Source organism: Pelophylax lessonae (genome assembly GCF_965119305.1).
Source record: "Pelophylax lessonae genome assembly, chromosome: 12".
NCBI lineage: Eukaryota > Metazoa > Chordata > Amphibia > Anura > Ranidae > Pelophylax > Pelophylax lessonae.
The window spans coordinates 35,046,463-35,072,245 of NC_138779.1; positions in this window are offsets into that span (position 1 = coordinate 35,046,463).

The window sequence follows — 25,783 nt, forward strand, 5'->3', positions numbered from 1 at the left end:
ACCATTCATGACATTGCAGTGTCTGACCATGCGCCACTCTCTGTCTCCTTGGAACTTCCTGACGCCCCCAAAGTCCCAAACATCTGGAGATTCCCCTCTTATCTGTCTAAAAACAAGGATTTCCATGTCTTCCTAGCGGAAGCATGGCAGGAATACTCCGAGGCCAATTCCCTCTCAACGGACAACCCTCATTTGTTCTGGGAAGCCGGCAAGGCTTTTCTCAGAGGAAAAATTATCTCATATGCAAGCTCTTTCAAGAGACAATCCATGAGTCGTTATCGATCGGCGAGTCTCCGTTTGGCAGCGGCTCAGAGATCTCTACTTGCTCAAGCCTCCCCCACTGCTAAAACCGAATGGCAGGAAGCGAAACGTGCTTTCGACTCCTGGACCACAACCCTAGAATTAATTAAATATAACCGTTTTGCAGCCAATCTACATAAATTCGGAAATAAGGCAGGTAAACTCTTATCCCGGTTATGTAAACCCCCATACCGCCCCACCCACATAGTGGCTCTACGTAATTCCTGCGGCGAGATAGAACATACCCCACAAAGGATTAGCGAAGTAATGCTGGAATACTACTCCTCACTTTATGCCAAGGATCCCATGGACGTACCTACAGCTCAAACCTTTTTAAACCGCACCAAGTTGCCCACTTTGACCAAACCCCAACTTGAGGATTTGAACGCCCCCATCACCACTGAGGAAATATGTAACACCATTCGACACCTTGCTCCTAATAAAGCCCCCGGCCCTGACGGCTACACGGGTGAATTTTACAAGTCCTTCCAGGAAGAACTTATCCCTACTCTCCACCGGGTATACACACACATCTGGGACGGGGGTGATTATCTCCCAACAGGGAACCAAGCATTATTCAAGCTATTGGCAAAGAAAGGAAAGGACCCCCTTGACCCTGGGGCATATCGCCCGATTTCACTTCTGAATTTAGACGTGAAAATTTTGTCCAAAATCGTAGCCACCAGATTGGCGAATATATTGCCTTCACTCGTTCACCCGGCCCAATCGGGTTTTGTAAAGGGCAGAACCGCCTTGCTCAACATCCGTAAAGTGCTTGTCGTATTGGAACAGGCACGCCTCCACCCTGGGGAGGACCTTGCCATCATCACCCTGGACGCCGAGAAAGCCTTCGATAATGTTGGCTTTCCCTGGTTGTCTATGGTTCTGGCCGCTATGGGCTTCTCTGGGGCTTTTTCCCATTTCATAAAGGCTATGTATACATCCCCATCGGCCAGATTGGTGGTGGCGGGCCTCCTCACGGGGGAGTTCAACCTTTACAAAGGGACTAGGCAGGGCTGCCCATTGTCACCACTTCTCTTTAACCTGGCCCTGGAACCCTTATCCCGACACCTAGCGAATCATGCACCATTACACGGGGTCAAGGTGGGCGCCCATGACATACGTACGGCGCTATTCGCTGATGACGTTCTTATTTTTACATCTGATCCCGCTTCCGATATGCCCATCATACAGTCTATTTTTGATCAGTTTAAACAGTGCTCTGGTTTACGCATTAATTTTAAAAAAAGTGAAATACTACCACTCTCTGCTAGTTCCTCCCGTCACTGGCTCTCCTCCTCTATATTCCAAGTGGCAAAAACACATATCACATACCTAGGTATAAAAATAGGCAAATCTCCTTCCTCCCTCTACTCCCTTAACTATCCTCCTCTAATTTTGAAAATTGTTCAGGAATTGGGCAGCTGGATGAATCTGCCTCTCTCTTTCATTGGGAGATGCCATCTCCTCAAGATGGTTAGCTTCGCCAAATTGCTTTATCCGATGCAGACTCTCCCCCTTCTGCTGAAGCATAAGGACATTAAGATTTTAAATACCTCCATCTCACAATTCATCTGGAGAGGTAAACGCCCAAGAATTTCCCAAAACAAACTGCATCTCCCAAGGAAAGAGGGGGGCATTGGTCTCCCAAATATACGTTTGTATAACTTATCATGCCTGTTACGCATATGTGTTGATTGGATCACTCAATCTCAACGTTATTCCTCTTATCCTCTGGAGGCCTCCATGGTATTCCCATACTCACTGCCAGCATTGCTCCACAGCAAATGGAAATCCTTACCCCCCCAATTACAACATAATATCTTGCTTCGAGACACCGCTATTGCCTGGAGGGAAATCAGGAAACTCCTCCATCTACCTATCTCCATCTCACGCTATCTCCCTATACAAGGCAATCCTATGTTCCAGCCGGGCCTTGATTCAGGAACATATACTCTCTGGAGGCAACGTGGTATCACCCATTTTAAGGACTTATGTGATGTTCATACGGGCACCCCTCTGGCCTTCTCCGCCATTGCTCGCACCTATTCCCTGCCAACATCTCACCACTTTTGTTACAGGCAATGTGTGCACTTCATCCACATGTCGTGCAGGAATGCCATGCAACGATTTTCTTCATCCATATTAGACACCTTTCTCGCGGATAGGCTGAACACCATATCGGCCATGTACAAACCTCTCTTGCTAGAATCATCGCCCCCCCTTACAGAAATGTCAGTTGCTAATTGGGGCAAACCCTTTCCTCACATTGATCTGTTGCCCAGACTACGGGCAGGCCTTAATATGACTCTCCGCTTAACCACGAATGAACTCTGGAGGGAGACGCAAATGCGGATTTTCCACCGTGCCTATTATCCTTTTACCACGGACCCCCACAACAAGCAAGGACCGTCCTGTCCCCTTTGTAAGCTCCCACGCCCAACTTTAGCCCACCGCTTTTGGCAATGTTCCGCCATTTCTTCCTTCTGGGACCTTGTTCTTACCTTTATTTACGGAATAACCCAGCTGTCTATCCCTAAGGACCCCTTCCTCTTACTCTTTGGATATTGGGACCCCCAAATCCTCTCAAGACCTCCGGAACAACTCACTCCACATAAAGACTGGATTTTACTATGCCTTTTGGCAGCTAGGAGATGCATTCTCAAACACTGGATATCCCCTGTGTGCCCAAAAACTTCGCACCTCAAACACACGCTACTATTACTTTTGTACAATGAGAGACTAAATGTGGAAGACGGAAATCCAAAATCCCTCACACGTTTCATGCACCGATGGAACGCTTTTATCCTTTCAGTGATGTCGCCTCAGGAACAACTGGATCTTCATGACCGTCCGGTCTATCACACTGGTTACTTACCTCAACTCCTGAGAACGTACCCTCCTCTACCTTCTGCTCCATTAAGTAACTTAAATTAAATTTATCATTGTCATCTGGCTGCCCGCATGTATGTTGCCCTAGATCGTACTTTGATGTATGCTCTTCTCCCCCCCCCCTTTTTTTTCTTTCCCTCTTCTACCCCCCCCCCCCTCCCCCTCAAATTTCGTTTTCTAAACTTTTCTTTTCAAAATTGTTTGCTGATTTCATGTGCTATGATACTGATGTGATGCTACCGTCCTGGGGGCGGTTAATATTCTATTATTTCTGTTATTATGCCGTTTGAAGGCTGATTGTTGCATTATCTTTCTGTATTTTGAAATTCCTCAATAAAATTTTATTAAAAAAAAAAAAAAAAAAAAAAAAAAAAAGATCAATGATTTTAAAGTTTTTCTTCAGGTTAACCATGGGTCTTCAAACTATGGCCCTCCAGTTGTTTAGGAACTACAATTCCCATCATACCTAGTCATGTCTGGGAATGTCAGAGTTTTACAATGCCTCATGGGATGTATAGTTCCGCAACAGCTGGAGGGCCGTAGTTTGAGGATCCCTGGGTTAAGCAATAGATTAGGCATGAGTCATTTTGTCGAACTTGATTTCTTTGCAAATAATGCAATTTTGTGCTTTGCAGAATTTTGTCAAAATGACTATGTGGCAATATTAGTGTAAATATGTTCCCTTTTAGAAATGGGGATTTACAGCTTGCAGACTCCACCATTGCATCATGTAGGTCTATTGATAAAACCTTTGATACATTTTGTGATAACATGACTTATTCAACAAAGTCATGTGGATGCCTTGACAGGGATTTTAGTCACTTTACTGTGTTTACATAGAAAGGGTTAGGGTTTCTCTTAGTCCCGGTTCACACTACCGCGACTTGTCAGGTGACTTGGCCACCTGACAAGTCGCGGTCCATTGAGTGCAATTGGAACCATTCTAATAGGAGCGACTCAAGTCGCTCCGACTTAGAAAGAAAATAGTTCCTGCGCTACTTTTGACCGAAGTCGGAGCGACTTGCATTGACTTTCATTATGTGAAGTCCGTGCAACTTCACTAGTCGCCCCCGAAGTCGTGTCGCCATAGTATGATCCGACTCTTAGGGCTAGCATTATGGTTGGGGTTAGGGTAAACATTAAGGTCATTGCTATTATTAGGGCTACCTTTAAGGGTTAGGATTAGCATTGGGTCAAGCAGTAGGGTTTTTGCTAGGGTTAGGGTTTCTTTTAGAGCAGTGGTTTCCAAAATGCGTTCCAGGGACTAGACATTGCCCTTTTCTTTCTTTTATCCATCCCTTGGGCCATTATTTCATCCACTGACACCAACAATGGGGCATAATTGCGCCCACTGACCCCAACAAAGGGGCACAATTACTGCCACTGACACCAACGATGGGGCACTATTCCTCCCAATGGCACCAATGATAGGGCACCATTCCTCCCAATGGCACCAATGATAGGGCTCCATTCCTCCCAATGATACCCACGATGAGGCACCATTCCTCCCAATGACACCAATAATGGGGCGCTATTCCTCCCAATGACACCTACGATGGGGCACTATTTCTCCCAATAACACCCATGCAGAGGAACATGTCTTCCCACTGACATCAATGATGGGGCATTGTTTTCTCCCACATATGCCAGGGCATTTTCTACTCCCACTGACCACAGTCTAGCCCCCCTAAAGTCTGAAGAACAGTAAACTGGCCCTTTGTTCAGAAAATTTGGAGACCCCCTGCTATAGAGCTACCATTAGAGTAGACATCAGTGTTAGTACTAGGGTTAGGGTTAGTTCACAAATAGTCCAGAATAGTAGAAAGTCACTTCTGAACAGTGGTGGCTGGTGCTCAAAATTTTTGGGGTGCGCAAACAGAAAAATGTAATAGGCATTGCTTTGCGGCAAAAAAAGAGGTAAAAAATTGCGTGACTTTGAGGTCACAAAAGTGTAAAAGGGGCCTTCAGTAATTAAGGTATAGTGTGCCCCCTTTCAATGCAGAGATCATTGTGCCCCCTTTCAATGCAGAGATGCCAGCGTGCCCCCTTTCAATGCAAAGATCATCGTGCCCCCTTTCAATGCACAGAGATCAGCGTCCCCCCTTTCAATGCACAGAGACCAGCGTGCCCCCTTTCAATGCAGAGATCATCGTGCCCCCTTCAATGCAGAGATCATTGTGCCCCCTTTCAATGCAGAGATGCCAGCGTGCCCCCTTTCAATGCAAAGATCATCGTGCCCCCTTTCAATGCACAGAGATCAGCGTCCCCCCTTTCAATGCACAGAGACCAGCGTGCCCCCTTTCAATGCAGAGATCATCGTGCCCCCTTTCAATGCAGAGATGCCAGCGTGCCCCCTTTCAATGCAGAGATGCCATCGTGCCCCCTTTCAATGCAGAGATGCCATTGTGCCCCCTTTCAATGCAGAGATGCCAGCGTGCCCCCTTTCAATGCAGAGATGCCAGCGTGCCCCCTTTCAATGCAGAGATACCAGCGTGCCCCCTTTCAATGCAGAGATGCCAACGTGCCCCCTTTCAATGCAGAGATTCCATCATGGGTAACAATAAGACCCCCCCTCCCCTTCCCCGGACACCCTCCTCCCCTCCCCGAGCACTGCACACCCGGAGGCCCGGGTGACACACAGCCGATCCCTACCTGCCGTGGAACCAGTCCTTGCAGGCGTCGCACTCGATCATGATCACGTCGTAGGGCAGGCGGCAGATGTAGTACACAGACACCGTCGCCATGCCAGGGACCGAGGACAGGACACCGGGGGGAGCCGGGAGAGGAGAGGGGAGCCGGGCGGCACAGCTCGGGATTCGGGCAAAATGCAGGAAACTTTCCGTGGGCTCTCCCCGAGCTTCATTCCGGATCAGAGTGAGGGAGGCGGCGGCTGAGTCTGGCCTTTCGGCCAATCAGGAAGCGCTTCCTGATTGGCCAGGAGGAGGATCCGTGTGTCAATAGCGAATTTTCATTCGCTATTGTCACACAATGGGTGGGCTCGGGGCGCACTGCTCTGCGCCCCGGGTCCACCCTTTGCTGCAGCCTATTAGAGCCTCTGGCTCTAATCAGGTGATGCAAAAAAAAAAAAAAAGAAAAGCCCAATGAACTCCATGTGTCCGGCGCCCCGCATGTAGATTAGGGGGCCGGACGCATGCATAGGGGGGGCGGCGCCCCTGGGTCCCCAACACACCAGCCGCAACTGCTTCTGAAACCTCAGAAGCCATTTAAAGCCCATTGAAGCCTAACGACCACCAAAAACATCTTTCTTTTTACCTACCTCACCGGCTCCAATGCGTTTTTAATCAAAATTAAGAAATATGTCAACATTTTTGTAAAGGAAACACTCCTCCTTTCACTCATCCATGCAGTTGGACTCATGACTTTTGGTATGGGCTTGCTTGTCGAACCATTTTTTTTCCACCAGGGGGAGCAGAAGTAAGGTGAGTTAGGTCTTTTTAAACTTTTTTTGAGCCATATTTTATTTCTGATGATATGTTGTCTTGTTTTTGTCATGTCCTTACTTTACAACTGTATAATATGCAGAATGAAAATAATTATTAGCCAGTACATCTGATGTTTCAGGGATATGCTCAACACTAATACATCGAGGGAAAGCACGTTCAGAAATTAATAAGTTGCAAATGACCTTTGGGCCTCCTACCCGCGCTTCCCTTTTTTTTCTAATTTAAAGCAATGACAGAATTTAAATAGAAAAGCAATTTTCATTTACGAGTGTATATCGTTATTCATCAGTAAAGGATTGCTGGAAATAAAAAAAGCCCTTTCGGTTAATTAGAGTCCTAAGTACCTCGGGGAAAAATAAAGTGTGTTTAAAAAGTACAGTGGAAAGAAATGTATATTGAGGCAGATTGTACGGGAGTAATCTAATAAAAATGTGAATTATTCCAATCACCTGGGAAACGAAACACGGACACAGCATGGCTCGAATATTCAGATATGAATGCATCAGTTAGAGGTACAGTATATCTAGATCTGCTATATGCCCACACAACCTTGCTATCGTTACCCCCAAACATTAACTAAAAAAGTAATAAATACACAGCAGCTACAAGAATTATTATCAGCAATTAATCTTTACATATAAGCAGCGCTATGCCTGCATGTGACCAAACACAATAATAAACAGAGTACAAATACCAGAGTGCAAATGAAAAAAGTGTTTTATACAAATAAAGTCTCAAGATGGCCTTGCGGTGGTTGGATTCAGAGAAGTTTCATAAATCAGAAAAAAACATTTTTTATGCGTGCTATCTTAGCAGCTGGACCAACCATTCTCAACAAGGGAACCTGCAGTGGTTGCTAGGGGTTCATTGAGCTGTGGCTAATTGACCTCCAAGCGGATGGTTCCTAGATAGTTCTGGGGTCAAAACCACTTGGCAGACCCATCTGCATGACACCTCTTATTTACAGTGGGTACGGAAAGTATTCAGACCCCCTTAAATTTTTCACTCTTTGTTATATTGCAGCCATTTGCTAAAATCATTTAAGTTCATTCTTCTTCCTCATGAATGTACACATAGCACCCCATACTGACAGAAAAACACAGAATTGTTGACATTGTTGCAGATTTATTAAAAAAGAAAAACTGAAATATCACATGGTCCTAAGTATTCAGACCCTTTGCTGTGACACTCATATATTTAACTCAGGTGCTTTCCATTTCTTCTGATCATCCTTGAGATGGTTCTACACCTTCATTTGAGTCCAGCTGTGTTTGATTATACTGATTGGACTTGATTAGGAAAGCCACACACCTGTCTATATAAGACCTTCCAGATCACAATGCATGTCAGAGCAAATGAGAATCATGAGGTCAAAGGAACTGCCTGAAGAGCTCAGAGACAGAATTGTGGCAAGGCACAGATCTGGCCAAGGTTACAAAAATATTTCTGCTGCACTTAAGGTTCCTAAGAGCACAATGGCCTCCATAGTCCTCAAATGGAAGACGTTTGGGACGACCAGAACCCTTCCTAGAGCTGGCCGTCCGGCCAAACTGAGCTATCGGGGGAGAAGAGCCTTGGTGAGAGAGGTAAAGAAGAACCCAAAGATCACTGTGGCTGAGCTCCAGAGATGCAGTCAGGAGATGGGAGAAAGTTGTAGAAAGTCAACCATCACTGCAGCCCTCCACCAGACGGGGCTTTATGGCAGAGTGGCCCGACGGAAGCCTCTCCTCAGTGTAAGACACATGAAAGCCCGCATGGAGTTTGCTAAAAAAACACCTGAAGGACTCCAAGATGGTGAGAAATAAGATTCTCTGGTCTGATGAGACCAAAATATAACTTTTTGGCCTTCATTTTAAGCGGTATGTGTGGAGAAAACCAGGCACTGCTCATCACCTGTCCAATACAGTCCCAACAGTGAAGCATGGTGGTGGCAGCATCATGCTGTGGGGGTGTTTTTCAGCTGCAGGGACAGGACGACTGGTTGCAATCGAGGGAAAGATGAATGCGGCCAAGTACAGGGATATCCTGGACAAAAACCTTCTCCAGAGTGCTCTGGACCTCAGACTGGGCCGAAGGTTTACCTTCCAACAAGACAATGACCCTAAGCACACAGCTAAAATAACGAAGGAGTGGCTTCACAACAACTCAGTGACTGTTCTTGAATGGCCCAGCCAGAGCCCTGACTTAAACCCAATTGAGCATCTCTGGAGAGACCTAAAAATGGCTGTCCACCAACGTTTACCATCCAACCTGACAGAACTGGAGAGGATCTGCAAGGAGGAATGGCAGAGGATCCCCAAATCCAGGTGTGAAAGACTTGTTGCATCTTTCCCAAAAAGACTCCTGGCTGTATTAGATCAAAAGGGGGCTTCTACTAAATACTGAGCAAAGGGTCTGAATACTTAGGACCATGTGATATTTCAGTTTTTCTTTTTTAATAAATCTGCAACAATGTCAACAATTCAGTGTTTTTCTGTCAGTATGGGGTGCTATGTGTACATTCATGAGGAAGAAGAATGAACTTAAATGATTTTAGCAAATGGCTGCAATATAACAAAGAGTGAAAAATTTAAGGGGGTCTGAATACTTTCCATACCCACTGTATTTAGCTGTCTGTAAGGGTGACATTGTAACCACCACTATAAGGGGGACATTCTTCTCTCTGACCACCGATGTAAGAAGCATTCTTCCCACTGATTACCAATGTAAGGAGCAATATCTTCACTGATCACCAATGTAAGGAGCATTCTTCACACAGTGACCACCAATGTAAGGGGCAATCTTCCCACTGAGAGAGAGAGAGCGATAACACCAAATTTAACACACCTGCTCCCTATTCACACCTGAGACCTTGTAACCCTAACGAGTCACATGACATGGCTAATTGGGCCAAATTTGGACATTTTCACTTAGGGGGTGTACTCACTTTTGTTGCCAGCGGGTTTAGACATTTATTGCTGTGTGTTGAGTTATTTTGAGGGGACATCAAATTTACACTGTTATACAAGCTGTACACTCACTACTTTACATTGTAGCAAAGTGTAATTTCTTCAGTGTTGTCACATGAAAAGATATAATAACATATTTACAAAAATGTGAGGGGTGTACTCACTTTTTTGAGATACTGTATGCTTCCAAAGCAAAACATATCTTTGCACATTGGTACTGACTAGTATTCCAATGTTTGTCTTGTTCAGCTAATGTGACCTCAGTGCTGACAGAGAGGGGCAGGGGAGGGGCAAACAAGGATGCTGTGCAGGTGCCTGACATCCTCCTTATCAACCGATGACGTCATTGGCTGTTAGGAGGCTAGTGAATAGAAGGTTGTAATGGTGCACAATGAAAACCTGTGGCTTTCTGTAACTAAAATGCAGGCTACATCCACCCTTTGGTTTTTATACAATTTTTTGGCAATTTTTAGGAATTTTACCAAGGCCCCCCCCTGAAGAAACCTGAAAGCACCTGGGTAGAAAAGGCTGGTGTAAACCATCTGCTTGGTGTACTTAACGTGAATGAAAGTGCTTTCCTTGCAATATAGGGCTCTGTAGTTTGATACAGGTATGCAAGGTGCTATCAGCAGCAGGAGGGAAGTAACATTGAGACTTTAGGCACTGAGGGAGGCTCTCAGTTGCAGAGTTGTTCTCAGAATAAAAATAAAGCAAATTTGTAAAGAAGCCTGCACCGTTGCAACAATTTCAGAGTCAATACTGAACTTCTTGCAGTCCAGTGGTGGCCATTTTTCTGGGTTAGATTTGTTAAGGACTAGAATAATAGGGACTGTGTCACACCAATGAGAAATAACTAATAGGGCTTTGCAAATGGTCCGATTCTTATAGTAAAGTCTGTTGGTAATAATAGAAAGATTAAACATGTGTTTAATAATGCTAAGTTCACACCTTTGTAAAGCAACAACACATGTGTTGTGCTAGGGCAGTTTATTAATTTGAATGGGCTTCCCAATGCACAAGAATCGCACCAAAGAAGCGCATGTACCTTTTTGAAAATGCAGCGCACCATAACGCATGGTAATAAATGACCATAGGCTGTGGTGCTCTGCAATGTGCAGTGCTCTGCATTTTTCTTTGCTTCCTTTTTCACTCCTCTTCTGGATTCATTAGAAGTGACTACACAATGGAGATCTGCACTTTCCGTGCGGTCCTCTTTTGCTCCTTGGCGGTCACAGACAATACTCCCACAGTTCCCTTTACAGACGTCTTCTAGTGGCCTGTTGTCCATAACACTACATGTTGCATTTGGAGCTGAGTTTTACCTATATTGCATCTACTCCTGAGGAAGTGGAGTATACTCCACGAAATGCGTCAAACTTTTAGGATGCAATTTCCCTATTACAATCATGTACCTGATCCTACCTATGAATTTTGCTAATTGTGTACTCACTGTACATTGTTTTATTGATAGCTGTATACAGCCAGCTCTTGACCCATATTAATATGTTTTTAATGTGCTATGATCCAACCAAATCATTGTTGAAAGCATTTTACCATATGTATGTATTGTTGCAATTATGTATTTTTTACAAATTTGTTGATGAAGCTTTTCAACAAAATCTGCCCTCAACAATAATAATTATGTACATTGTATCATGCCATGACTCCACTTGTGTGTGTGTGTGTGTATATATATATATATATATATATATGAAATATTTATGGGTTTACCTTTCACCAACTTATTGCCATGTGCCTCATTTAAAGTCCCAACCTCTTTTTCTTATTCAATTAAAACAGGGATTGAGGCATGGAGCCCTAGTATTCTGCATGCTTCATTTAAAGTCCCAAACCAAACTCCCCTCTTGTGCATTAGCAAGATGCATTTGGTGCCGTTAAGAAAGAATGATGCTGCAGCACAATTGCAATACAAACACGTATATCTGTGCACTGCAGGAACATGGGAGATTTCATGCTCTTCTCCGTAGCGCACAGATGTGAATGGAGCCAGGAGCTGGAAACCATTTCACTCAGGTGTGTTGGCTTCAAACTAAGAAAAGCTTTAAATGTAGATGTAATTTATATCCCTGTGCTTCTGCTCTCCTCCAGATGTGGATTGTACAAGGTGCGCTTTCGAAGTTATTGAACAAATCTGATTTCATTTTATGAGGAGGTAAGCAAAACCTTAGACTGTTAAGTAGAGCTCTAATTAACAAGAAAAAGGAGTGGTTGTGGACGTGGTATACTTGGATTTTATCAAAACATTTAACACAGTTCCGCATATGGCTAATGTGTAAGGTAAAGTCTACAGGCTTGGAAAGATCAGTTTGTAAACGGATAGAAAACTGTCTAAAAGATAGAATTCAGAGAGTAGTGATTAATGATTCTTACTCTGAATGGTCTAAGGTTATCAGTGGTGTACCCCAAGGTTCAGGGCTGGGACCCTTACTTTTTATTATCTTTATAAATGATATAGGGTCTAGGATTTCAGTCTTTGCAGATGACACCAAGCCATGCAGTGGAATAACTCCTTTAAAGGATGTCTCCAACTTGCAAGCTGACCTCAATGCACTGTTTTATTCGGCAATCGACAACTATGTGGCAAATGAGGTTTAATGTTGATAAAAAAAGTTTTTCATTTGGGGGCTAAGAATATGCATGCATCATACATACTAGGGGGAGTGCAACTGGGGTAATCAATAGAGATGTATAGAACTGTTCGCCGGCGAACAGTTCCCGGCGAACTTAGCATGTTCGCGTTCGCCGCTGCCGGCGAACATATGCGATGTTCGGTCCGCCCCCCATAAGACATCATTGAGGCAAACTTTGACCCTGAACTTTACAGTCAGCAGACACATTTCCAGCCAATCAGCGTACCTCCCTCCCACACCCTCCCACCTCCTATAAATAAGCAAGGGCAGCATCCATCTTAGATCATTCTGAAGCAGTGTGTGTAGTGAGAATAGGGAGAGAGCTGCTGCTGCTGCTGCTGCTGCTGTTAAGCTAGGGACAGTTAGTCAGTGTTCCTGGTCTTGCAGTGTTCTTGGTCCACTACTGCTGTAATATCAGCACCCCAAAAAGCCCTTCTAAGGGCTGGTATTTGTGGTTTTTTTTTTTTTATATATATATATATATATATATATACCTAGCGTCCCCAAAAGCCCTTTTAAGGGCTGGTAATTGAGTTGTTTCTTCATATATATATATATATCTATATCTATCTAGTGTCCCCAAAAGCCCTTTTAAGGGCTGGTAATTGAGGATTTTTTTATTTTTATATATATACATATATATATATATAGTGTCCCCAAAAGCCCTTTCAAGGGCTGGTAAGGTAATAGATTTTTTTCTTTATATATATATATATATATATATCTATTGTACACTGCAGTTGCCTGCCCGCTGTGTGTGAGAGGCCACAGACCTACCACAGACTGTACTGTGTGCACACCACACTCATTTCGGGTGGCACGGGCACAGTACCTGGCATTTTAAAAAATATTTTTTTTTTCTCTGTCATAATTGCAGTGAGTGCTGTGTCAGGTCCACAGAGTGCACTGTACCCACTGCAGTGCACTGCCCACCACTGATATATATACGTTGGCACAGCATCTTGTTGCAATAAATTGAAAAAAAAAATATTTTTTATTATTGCAGTTGCCTGGGCTGCCAGTGACTGTCAGGTCCACAGAGTGTACTGTGCCCACTGCAGTGCCACTGTGTGCCCACCCACCACTGATATATAAGGTGGCACAGCAGCTTGCAAAGTAAAAAAAAAATATATATTTTTTTAAATTGCAGTTGCCTGGGTGCCAGTGACTGCTGTCAGGTCCACAGAGAGTGTACTGTGCCACTGCCCACCCACCACTGATATATAAGGTGGCACAGCAGCTTGCAAAGTAAAAAAATATATATATATTTTTTTAAATTGCAGTTGCCTGGGTGCCAGTGACTGCTGTCAGGTCCACAGAGAGTGTACTGTGCCACTGCCCACCCACCCACCACTGATATATAAGGTGGCACAGCAGCTTGCAAAGTAAAAAATATATATATATTTTTTTAAATTGCAGTTGCCTGGGTGCCAGTGACTGCTGTCAGGTCCACAGAGAGTGTACTGTGCCACTGCCCACCCACCACTGATATATAAGGTGGCACAGCAGCTTGCAAAGTAAAAAAATATATATATATTTTTTAAATTGCAGTTGTCTGGGTGCCAGTGACTGCTGTCAGGTCCACAGAGAGTGTACTGTGCCACTGCCCACCCACCACTGATATATAAGGTGGCACAGCAGCTTGCAAAGTAAAAAAAAATATATATATTTTTTAAATTGCAGTTGCCTGGGTGCCAGTGACTGCTGTCAGGTCCACAGAGAGTGTACTGTGCCACTGCCCACCCACCACTGATATATAAGGTGGCACAGCAGCTTGCACTCATAGTACAACAGCAACAACACATTAAAAAAAAAATGACAGGCAGAGGCAGGCCACCCCGCAAGGGCCGTCGTGGTCGTGGTGCTGTGATTTCCTTAGGCTCTAGAATAATGCCCAGTGTTCAGAGGCCACCACAGCCCCTGAACTCAAAAAATTCTGAGGCCATAGTTGACTGGCTTACACAGGACACCCAATCGTCTACAGCTTCCGCTCGGAACCTTAATGCACCATCCTCCTCCAGCTCAGCTTCGGGCACCTCTCAATTTACCACTCGCCAGCCCGCCGGCACCACCACCAACACTAGCACCACAGCCGCTTCACTTGATCCGTCAGAGGAGTTATTTTCACATCAGTTTGAAGAAATAAGTGATGCGCAACTATTAGTGCCAGAGGATGTAGATAACGGGGATATGTCTCAGTCAGGCAGCATTATACACATGGACGTACATTGTGATGATGATGATGTTGTACCTGCTGCTGCTGCCTTTGCTGAGTTGTCAAGTGAAGCGGCTGATGATGACGATGTGTCTGTGGATGTCACCTGGGTGCCTGCTCGAAGAGCAGAAGAAGAGGGGGAAAGTTCAGATGGGGAGACAGAGAGGAGGAGGAGACGAGTTGGAAGCAGGGGGAGGAGGTCATCGCAAGGAGCTAGTGGCGCAGTCAGACAGCATGTAGATTCGGCACCCGGGGTCAGCCAGACAGCACGCCAATCAACGCAAGCTGTTGCCACCACCAGAATGCCGTCCTTGCAAAGCTCAGCAGTGTGGCATTTTTTTTGTGTGTCTGCCTCTGATATCAGCGATGCCATTTGTAACCTGTGCCAAAAGAAACTGAGTCGTGGGAAGTCCAACACCCACCTAGGTACAACTGCTTTGCGAAGGCACATGATCTCACATCACAAACGCCTATGGGATCAACACATGAGTAAAAGCAGCACACAAACTGAAAGCCACCATCCTCCTCCTGGTCCAGCATCTTCAGCCACGTCAACCACTGCTGTCCTCCATGCCCCCTATCAACAACCCGCCCCTCCGCCTCTCACCTTCAGCAGTTCCTGCTCGTCACCTGCCCACAGTCAGGTGTCTGTGAAGGAAATGTTTGAGCGCAAAAAGCCAATCTCGCAGAGTCACCCCCTTGCCCGGCGTCTGACAGCTGGCTTGTCGGAACTCTTAGCCCGCCAGCTTTTACCATACAAGCTGGTGGAGTCTGAGGCCTTCAAAAAATTTTTCGCTATTGGGACACCGCAGTGGAAGGTACCCGGCCGAAATTATTTTTCACAAAAGGCAATCCCCAACCTGTACTCTATTGTGGAAAAAGAAATCATGTCACGTCTGGCACACAGTGTTGGGGCAAGGGTCCATCTGACCACTGATAGCTGGTCTGCAAAGCACGGTCAGGGCAGGTATATAACGTACACTGCGCATTGGGTAAACCTGCTGGCGGCTGCCAAGCATGGAATGCGTGGCTCTGCTGCAGAGGAGTTGGTGACACCGCCACGACTTGCAGGCAGGCCTGCTGCCACCTCCTCTACTCCTCCTACTCCATCCTCTTTGCTAACCTCCTCGGCTGAGTCCTCTTCTGCTGTTGCGTCTTGCTCCACACCAACTGCACCCCCCCAGCTCCCCAGGGGCTATTCCACATGCCGGATACGACAGTGTCACGCTGTCTTGGGGTTGACTTGCCTGAAAGCAGAGAGTCACACCGGACCAGCACTACTGTCCGCCCTGAATGCACAGGTGGATCAGTGGCTGACCCCGCACCAACTGGAGATCGGCAAAGTGGTGTGTGACAACGGGAGCAATTTGTTGGCGGCATTGAATTTGGGCAAGTTGACACATGTGCCGTGCATGGCACATGTGTTGAATCTGATTGTGCAACGTTTTGTGCAGAAGTACCCAGGCTTACAGGACGTCCTCAAGCAGGCCAGGAAGGTGTGTGGCCATTTCAGGCGTTCCTACACGGCCATGGCGCACTTTGCAGATATTCAGCGGCGAAACAACATGCCAGTGAGGCACTTGATTTGCGACAGCCCGACACGTTGGAATTCAACACTGCTAATGTTCGACCGCCTGCTCCAACAAGAAAAAGCGGTCAACGAGTATTTGTATGACCGGGGTGCTAGGACAGCCTCTGCGGAGCTGGGTATTTTTTTGCCACGCTACTGGACGCTCATGCGCAATGCCTGTAGGCTCATGCGTCCTTTTGAGGAGGTGACAAACCTAGTGAGTCGCACTGAAGGCACCATCAGCGACATCATCCCATATGTTTTTTTCCTGGAGCGTGCCCTGCGAAGAGTGCTGGATCAGGCCGTAGATGAGCGTGAAGAGGAAGAGGAAGAGTTGTGGTCACCATCACCACCACCAGAAACAGCCTTACCATCGATTGCTGGACCTGCGGCAACACTGGAAGAGGAGTGTGAGGAAGAGGAGTCAGAGGAGGAATGTGGCTTTGAGGAGGAGGAACACCAACCACAGCAGGCATCCCAGGGTGCTCGTTGTCACCTATCTGGTACCCGTGGTGTTGTACGTGGCTGGGGGGAAGAACACACCTTCAATGACATCAGTGAGGACGAGGAATTGGACATGAGTAGCTCGGCATCCAACCTTGTCCAAATGGGGTCTTTCATGCTGTCATGCCTGTTGAGAGACCCTCGTATAAAAAGGCTGAAGGAGAACGACCTGTACTGGGTGGCCACGCTACTAGACCCCCGGTATAAGCAGAAAGTCTGTGACATGTTACCCAATTACCGGCAGTCGCAAAGGATGCAGCAGCTACAAAATAAGTTAAAAACTATGCTCTACACAGCGTATAAGGGTGATGTCACAGCACAACGGGAATCCAACAGGGGAAGAGGTGAAAGTAATCCTCCTCCTACCACCACAACCACGCCGGCAAGGACAGGACGCTTTACAGACGTCTTGTTGATGGAGGACATGCGGAGCTTTTTTAGTCCTATGCATCGCCACAGCCCTTCGGGGTCCACCCTCAGAGAACGACTCGACCGACAGGTAGCAGACTACCTTGCCTTAACTGCAGATATCGACACTCTGAGGAGCGATGAACCCCTTGACTACTGGGTGTGCAGGCTTGACCTGTGGCCTGAGCTATCCCAGTTTGCCATTGAACTTCTGGCCTGCCCCGCTTCAAGTGTGCTGTCAGAAAGGACCTTCAGCGCAGCAGGAGGTATTGTCACTGAGAAGAGAAGTCGCCTAGGTCAAAAAAGTCTTGATTACCTCACGTTTATTAAGATGAATGAGGCATGGATCCCGAAGGGACTGACAGTGGGGGATGCATTTGACTAAAAAAGGCCTGGTGATGACTGAGATGCCTTGGCCTAAAAATGGTCCACACGCTGCTGTATATAATCATTCTCTGCATGCCGGATGACTTACGTGACGTCTCCGCCACCAACTACGGTTCAAGCAGCAATGTTTTAGTGCACTTTCTGCCTTAAAACCTCAATTTTTCAGGCCGCTGCTACAGCAGCGGCTGCAACAATACCTACTTTTTCATGCATGTGTACATGCCTAATTTTTCTGGCCTCTGGTGCTACACTGTGGCTGCAAAAAAACAAAAAACAAAAAAAAAGGCACATACATGTGTCAATTCCCCTTCGTGATCGTTACCTTGTCGTGGTGAAGGGGCTTGCGTATCACAATGAAGCGATCACCTCTAGGATTGTGTTGGCACACCCCAGATGATAAGGTCGTTGCTTCATTGTGTACAGACCAAAAGCGATCCGCAGGATAATTTTTCATAAAAAAAAACATTCATTTTCTTTCATTCTTTCTGCGGAGCTGGGTATTTTTTGGCCGCGTTACTGAATGCTCATGAACAATGGCTGTAGGCTCATGCGTCCTTTTGCGGAGATGACAACCCTGGTGGTCAGTCGAACCCAAGGCAACATCATCGACCTCATCCCATATGCGTTTTTTCTGGAGCGTGCCCTGCGAACAGTACTGGATCAGGCTGTAGATGAGCATGAAGAGGAAGAGTTGTGGTCCTCATCACCACCAGAAGCAGCCTTGTCGTTGTCAATTGCTGGACCTGTGGCAACGCAGAGAGAGGAGTCTGAAGAAGAGAAGTCAGAGGAGGAAGGTGGCTTTGAGGAGGTGGAATACCAGCCACAGCAGGCGTCCCAGGGGGCTTGTTCTCACCTTTCGGGGACCCTTGGTGTTGTATGTGGCTGGGTGGAGGAAGAGACCTTCAATGATGTCAGTGAGGACAAGGAACGGGACATGGCTAGCTTGGTATCCAACCTTGTGCAAATTGGGAGTTTGCGGTTGTGCAAATGGACTGACTGACTGTTAAACGGGGAGTTTGGTCTGTCAGAGTTTGGTCTGTCACTGTGAAGCGGGCGACGGGCGTAACCCTTACACTACTTGACCGATAAAACATCATACCTGATCGTATTCACACACTGGATGTTTTAGTGCTGGTTTACACTGCCGCTACCACTAAAGTAGCGTCGCTTCCAGTGCGACTTTGGCGCGACTTAGCGCGACTTTGGCGCGACCTCATCGCGAGGTGACTTTTTATTTGGCCAATCACAATATCATGTTTTGTTACCGTCACCTAATTTCCTTTTCCTGTTTTTTGTTTTACATATTTCCCCATGTGTGCAGTGTTGTCTGTGTCATAGCTCAACTGATAGGCATGTTTGCCTTGGCATATCATATTTCAGCTTGCCAGAAAGAAAAAAAGACAGCTGGAAAGACACTGCATTAGTTTTCTACTAAAAATCATAAGAAAAATGCTGTTTTTTTTGGGTTGTGGACATACTACAGAGCTGAAACTTGACAGGTACACTTTTTAGACCCCCAGACACTAAATACAAAAAATGACATGCCTGCCTAAAAAAATGCCCGATAAATGCCTGCAAGAGAAAAAGACAGCCGCAGAGAAGCCGTATTCCTGAAAATATAAGAAAAATGCTGTTTTTTAGGGGTTCTGGACATGCTACAGATATGAAACTTGACAGGTACACTTTTGTGACCCCCCAGACACTAAATACAAAAAATGACATGCCTGCCTAAAAAAATGCCCGATAAATGCCTGCAAGAGAAAAAGACAGCCGCAGAGAAGCCGTATTCCTGAAAATATAAGAAAAATGCTGTTTTTTAGGGGTTCTGGACATGCTACAGATCTGAAACTTGACAGGTACACTTTTGTGACCCCCCAGACACTAAATACAAAAAATGACATGCCTGCCTAAAAAAATGCCCGATAAATGCCTGCAAGAGAAAAAGACAGCCGCAGAGAAGCCGTATTCCTGAAAATATAAGAAAAATGCTGTTTTTTAGGGGTTCTGGACATGCTACAGAGCTGAAACTTGACAGGTACACTTTTGTGACCCCCCAGACACTAAATACAAAAAATGACATGCCTGCCTAAAAAAATGCCCGATAAATGCCTGCAAGAGAAAAAGCCAGCCGCAGAGAAGCCGTATTCCTGAAAATATAAGAAAAATGCTGTTTTTTAGGGGTTCTGGACATGCTACAGAGCTGAAACTTGACAGGTACACTTTTTAGACCCCCCAGACACTAAATACAAAAAATGACATGCCTGCCTAAAAAAATGCCCGATAAATGCCTGCAAGAGAAAAAGCCAGCCGCAGAGAAGCCGTATTCCTGAAAATATAAGAAAAATGCTGTTTTTTAGGGGTTCTGGACATGCTACAGAGCTGAAACTTGACAGGTACACTTTTGTGACCCCCCAGACACTAAATACAAAAAATGACATGCCTGCCTAAAAAAATGCCCGATAAATGCCTGCAAGAGAAAAAGACAGCCGCAGAGAAGCCGTATTCCTGAAAATATAAGAAAAATGCTGTTTTTTAGGGGTTCTGGACATGCTACAAAGCTGAAACTTGACAGGTACACTTTTGTGACCCCCCAGACACTAAATACAAAAAATGACATGCCTGCCTAAAAAAATGCCCGATAAATGCCTGCAAGAGAAAAAGCCAGCCGCAGAGAAGCCGTATTCCTGAAAATATAAGAAAAATGCTGTTTTTTAGGGGTTCTGGACATGCTACAGAGCTGAAACTTGACAGGTACACTTTTTAGACCCCCCAGACACTAAATACAAAAAATGACATGCCTGCCTAAAAAAATGCCCGATAAATGCCTGCAAGAGAAAAAGCCAGCCGCAGAGAAGCCGTATTCCTGAAAATATAAGAAAAATGCTGTTTTTTAGGGGTTCTGGACATGCTACAGAGCTGAAACTTGACAGGTACACTTTTGTGACCCCCCAGACACTAAATACAAAAAATGACATGCCTGCCTAAAAAAATGCCCGATAAATGCCTGCAAGAGAAAAAGCCAGCCGCAGAGAAGCCGTATTCCTGAAAATATAAGAAAAATGCTGTTTTTTAGGGGTTCTGGACATGCTACAGAGCTGAAACTTGACAGGTACACTTTTTAGACCCCCCAGACACTAAATACAAAAAATGACATGCCTGCCTAAAAAAATGCCCGATAAATGCCTGCAAGAGAAAAAGCCAGCCGCAGAGAAGCCGTATTCCTGAAAATATAAGAAAAATGCTGTTTTTTAGGGGTTCTGGACATGCTACAGAGCTGAAACTTGACAGGTACACTTTTTAGACCCCCCAGACACTAAATACAAAAAATGACATGCCTGCCTAAAAAAATGCCCGATAAATGCCTGCAAGAGAAAAAGACAGCCGCAGAGAAGCCGTATTCCTGAAAATATAAGAAAAATGCTGTTTTTTAGGGGTTCTGGACATGCTACAGAGCTGAAACTTGACAGGTACACTTTTTAGACCCCCCCAGACACTAAATACAAAAAATGACATGCCTGCCTAAAAAAATGCCCGCTAAATGCCTGCAAGAGAAAAAGCCAGCCGCAGAGAAGCCATATTCCTGAAAATATAAGAAAAATGCTGTTTTTTAGGGGTTCTGGACATGCTACAGAGCTGAAACTTCACAGGTACACTTTTTAGACCCCCCAGATGCTAAATCCAAAGAAATTTTTTATTTTTATTTTTTTTTAATTTTTCCAATAATTGGCTCTCTATCAAAAAATTATAATTTTTAAGAACTTTTTTTTGCGTGATCCCTCTCCGGCATGCCACAGTCCAGGTGTTAGTCCCCTTGAAACAACTTTTCCATCACTATTGTGGCCAGAAAGAGTCCCTGTGTGTTTTAAAATTCGCCTGCCTATTGAAGTCTATGGCGGTTCGCCCGGTTCGCCGGTTCGCGAACATTTGCCGATGTTCGCGTTCGCCGTTCGCGAACCGCGAATTTTAGGTTCGCGACATCACTAGTAATCAATGGTGAAGAAGGATCTGGGTGTTCTGGTAGGTCATAAGCTTAATAATAGTATGAAATACCAAGCTGCAGTTTCCAAAACGAGCAAAATCCTTTCTTGTATTAGGAGAGGCATGGACTGCAGAGAAAGAGATATCATTTTGCCCCTGTACAAATCATTAGTAAGACCTCATCTGGAAAGGGAGGCCCGGAGCAGGAGCGGAGTGATAGCATAGGGCCAGCATGACTAAGTGGACAGGGGAGTTAGTGGTTAAGTCAGGAACAAAAAGTTAGCAGTGGTAATGGGGGGAGCCTAGGCTGTTTAGCTAGCTCAGGGGGAGGTGGGGCTGGCAGGCAGGAAGAGGTGGGATCTGCTGGGGGGGCGCCAAAATCCCCTCACTCGGCAGCAGAAGCGTCCCTCCCTCCCGCCCTACTGTTTAACCTCTTATTTGTTGGATCCTAGGTGGGGGGTTTTGTTCTTTTTATTTGTTTTTGTTTTTTACAGGTTTGCATGGGATGTCGTGGCAGCTGTGGCGTCTTTTTGTTGGTCTTTGCTGGCAGGTGCAAGAACCTTTAAGGCAAGATAATGGTTCGGGACCCACTGGTGGTAGGTTCCCTCTGGTGCGTTCCAGTTGAGGTCAGTGACTGGAAGGAAACATGGGTACACTGCGGGTAGAGTGTTGTCTCAGAGCTGGAGTTTTGCGGCTGGAGGCCTATTATGTTTAAGTGGGCCCGCAGTGTAGTATTTATCTGAACATTAAAATGGGGGGGCCTCAAAGACCAACAAAAGCTTTAACTGTTTTTGACGTTTCTGTTTTAAGGAATGTTTTTTTCCTTTATGTTAATTTATGTTAATTTAATTTGAAATTGGTTAATAAAAGGGCTGCTATGGCCAATTTTATTCCACTTACGGTGTCGTCTCGATTATTGGGATAAGGTAAAGGGAAAAGGGTGCAAGCGGGTGGTGGGTTGGCCGTTTCAGCCAGGTTTGATAAGGACATCTGTTCTACGCTAGTCATATGCAGTTCAGTTTTGGGCACCAGTTCTTAAAAAGGATATCTGGAACTGGAGAAAGTGCAGAGAAGGGCAACCAAACTGATAAGAGGCATGGAGGAGCTCAGCTATGAGGGAAGATTAGAGGAACTGAATTTATTCTCTCTTGAGAAGAGGGGGGTTCACACGCCATGGCTGCAGAGCATCACTTCTGACATGTTCGGTGGGCAGTCCCACAACTAAAAACGACCCAATCAAGCAAATGGAGAGCTCCAGCAACCGAGTCGAAAACCTGCGGAGAGTCAGAGGGGTCCAGTCCCAAGAAAGCCTACACAGGTTGTGAGTACTGAGGATTGCCCCTGGGGGTCTGCCTGAAGTTAGAGGGGACCACTCCGGTGGAGGTTCGGGGATGCAGTGCCAGCTAGTTGTGAAAGGGGGTACCTAGGTTGAGGACCCTGAAGTGACAGAGGGCATACATAGTCAGTGGACCCTGAAGAGTTCCAGGTTAAAGGGGGCACCTGCAGTTGGGCCCTGAATTGTACAGAGTGCGCCAGTTGGAAGTTACAGCTTTCCAGAATCCTACCATACAGTATACTACCTCAAGCCAGTGCAAGGCGGGAGGGAAGTATTCAGTGACTTGCAGTACAACAGTGTCAGTAGTTCTACAATTCACAGTCCTGGATCTTCTGGACTTCAAGTCGAGGATTCAGCAATTGTATTGAGTGACAGAGTGTTCTCAGAGTTAGTGAGCATTGGCTGGTGCCAGCTGGCGTCAAGGAAGCGCCAACTGCAATTTTTGAGGAACAAAGTCCCAAGTGTATCTAGTTGAAGCCTAAAGGAGTATCCCACTCATTCCCTTCTCCCATCCCCTTTAAATCAAATAAAGCAACAAACAAAGATGCCAGAGTTGTCGATGTCTCAGTGCTCACACCCAGGGTCACAGTTCACATGGGCTGGAGAGGTAACCGGTACCGATGGCAGACCCACATGAGGCCACAGGCCTGGAAAACCTGCTACATAAGGAAATGTGTTACTGGCAGAATCTGCAGGAGAAAATAAAGGAGAAAAACTGAAAAGAAAAACGAATGCATCCAAGCCTAAGGACTGTCAAGCTGCAAAATATTAGATTTTCGTTCTTGGGTTTGGATGTGCTTAACCACTTGCCGACTGCTCACTAGAGCACTACCACGGCAAAGTGGCTCGATAACGTCTGGCGACGTAGTACTACGTCACCAGACATTCCCCTTTCTCGGCGGCGCGCGGCGCTGGAGGCTCGCTCCCGCTGTATTCAGTCACAGCGGGAGTCGGGCCAGGGGAGGAGCAGCCGCGATCGCCGCTGCTCTTCCCCGATCGTCGGGTAATCGAGTGTGGAGATCCGCCCACTTGTGTAAACAAAGCAGGCGGATCTCCTAAGTGACAGGCAGGGTCAGATTGCAGGGTTCAGCATAGCTGAACCCTCGATCTGTCCTTGTGTCACATAGTCACCTCCCCCCACACACATCAGTAAGCACCAGGCATACATTAACCCCTCCCTCTCCAATAAAATTAACCCCTTCCCTGCCAGTGTCATTTTTACAGTAACAGTGAATATATATAGCACTGATTACTGTAGTAATGTCACTGGTACCCCCAAAAGTGTCAAAAATGTCAGTCAAGGGTCCCATCTGTCCGCCACAATGTCGCAGTCCCGCAAAAAAAAAAATCGCAGATCGCCGCCATTACACCAAAAATGACAGAAATCTTTCCCTTTGTTAGTAAACGCGATAACTTTTGCGCAAACCAATCAAAATACGTTTATTGTGATTTTTTTTACCAAACATAGGTAGCAGAAAACAAATTGGCCAAAAATTTTAAAAAAATTAGATTTTTACATTTTTTGGGGGGGAATTTCATATAAAAAATGTGAAAAATATTGTTATTTTTTCAAAATTTATGCTCTTTTTTTGTTTATAGCGCAAAAAGTAAAAATTGCACAGGTGATCAAATACCACCAAAAGAAAGCTCTGTTTGTGGGAAAAAAAGGACGTAAATTTTGTTTGGGTACGGCGTTGCACGACCGCGCAATTGTCAGTTAAAGTCGCACAGTGGCGAATCGCAAAAAGTGGCCCAGACGTAAGACAGCAAAATCCTCCGGTGGTAAAGTGGTTAACCTTTCAGAATTTATAATCGGGTTTCTTTGTTTCTGTAGTTAGAGGCAGCTATTTGGTCTGAAAGTTTGTGCGAGATAAAGGATTCAGATTTCCGTCATTATGGCTAATCACTGCTGATTAAATAATTGACACAACTACAATTATCTGCTGATAAAGAAAGCCGATAACCCAGCTGGCATAGACATAGATGCCACCAGCTTTGTGTCCTCCTCCTTTCCCAAACCCCTCTCCCCAGACATTCGTACATTTATGTCTCCCCATCCCTCTCCTATAACAGAATAGATTGCAAGCTCTTTTGCCGTCTCTATCCTCAGATTGTAAACTCCCCCATGCACTGTATCCTTCCTTATGCCCCAGTAGATTATAAGATCTTCCAGGCTCTGTATCCTCTCTTAGGCCTCATGCACACAGGACATTGAAAAAAATGCCAGTGCCGCTAACAGGAAAAATCAGCGTTAAAAAGGAGCTGTTAGCTGCATCTTTTAATAGCGTTTATGGGCGTTTTTCCGTGTTAGTGTTTTCTGATGTTTTTTCAGTAAAAACACTCCCTATAACGTAACTATGCCTAAAAATGCCAAACGCTGCTAAACACAGCTGAAAGCCTGTTACCGGGTTTTTGGCATTTTGCTCCTGGACGCACAGCCTGTCGTATTTTTTTTTCTACTGCCCCTAAACACTTATGCCTCCAAACACATCTGAAAGTTTGTGTGTGCAGCACTGCCCCCTAGAGGACTGCTGAGAATTACACTTTCTGAATTCCCCTGGGTTACCCTTAGCAACTGATAGCAGACAAATAGCATTGAAGGTCCTTGGCTCGGTCAATAATCAATCCAGGGGATGTTGTTTTTTTGTGTTTTTATTTGGAACTGAGATAGGAGAAGGGATGAGTTGGATACTCCAACTATGAACTATGCACAATCCTGAGGACAACTGACTGTAGTGTGCGGCAAGGCCGCTGCTTCACCTTGCCACTGAAGTGAAGATTGATAATGTGTTCCTGTTTCAGGGTTCTAACTTGGCACCCCCTTTCTCACTTGCTGTGTGCGCTGACACCTGTCCACTGACTCTCCACTGGAGCGGTCTCCTTTCCTGCGCAGACACCTGGCAAGCTTCCCGGTACTCATGGACACTGTTTTTCCCAAGGTTGCTCTGCCTCCAACTCCACTTGTCAGCATTCCTGGACCTCCTGGCTCAGCTCCACACTCCTGGCTCACAAGGCTTACTGCCTGTGACCACCATCCACAGCAGCAGAAGGAGAGACAAATGTCACCTTCCTTCTGGGACCTGGCTTCTGGCAAAGACACCCTGTCACATGTGCCCTTGGCTTTTAAAAC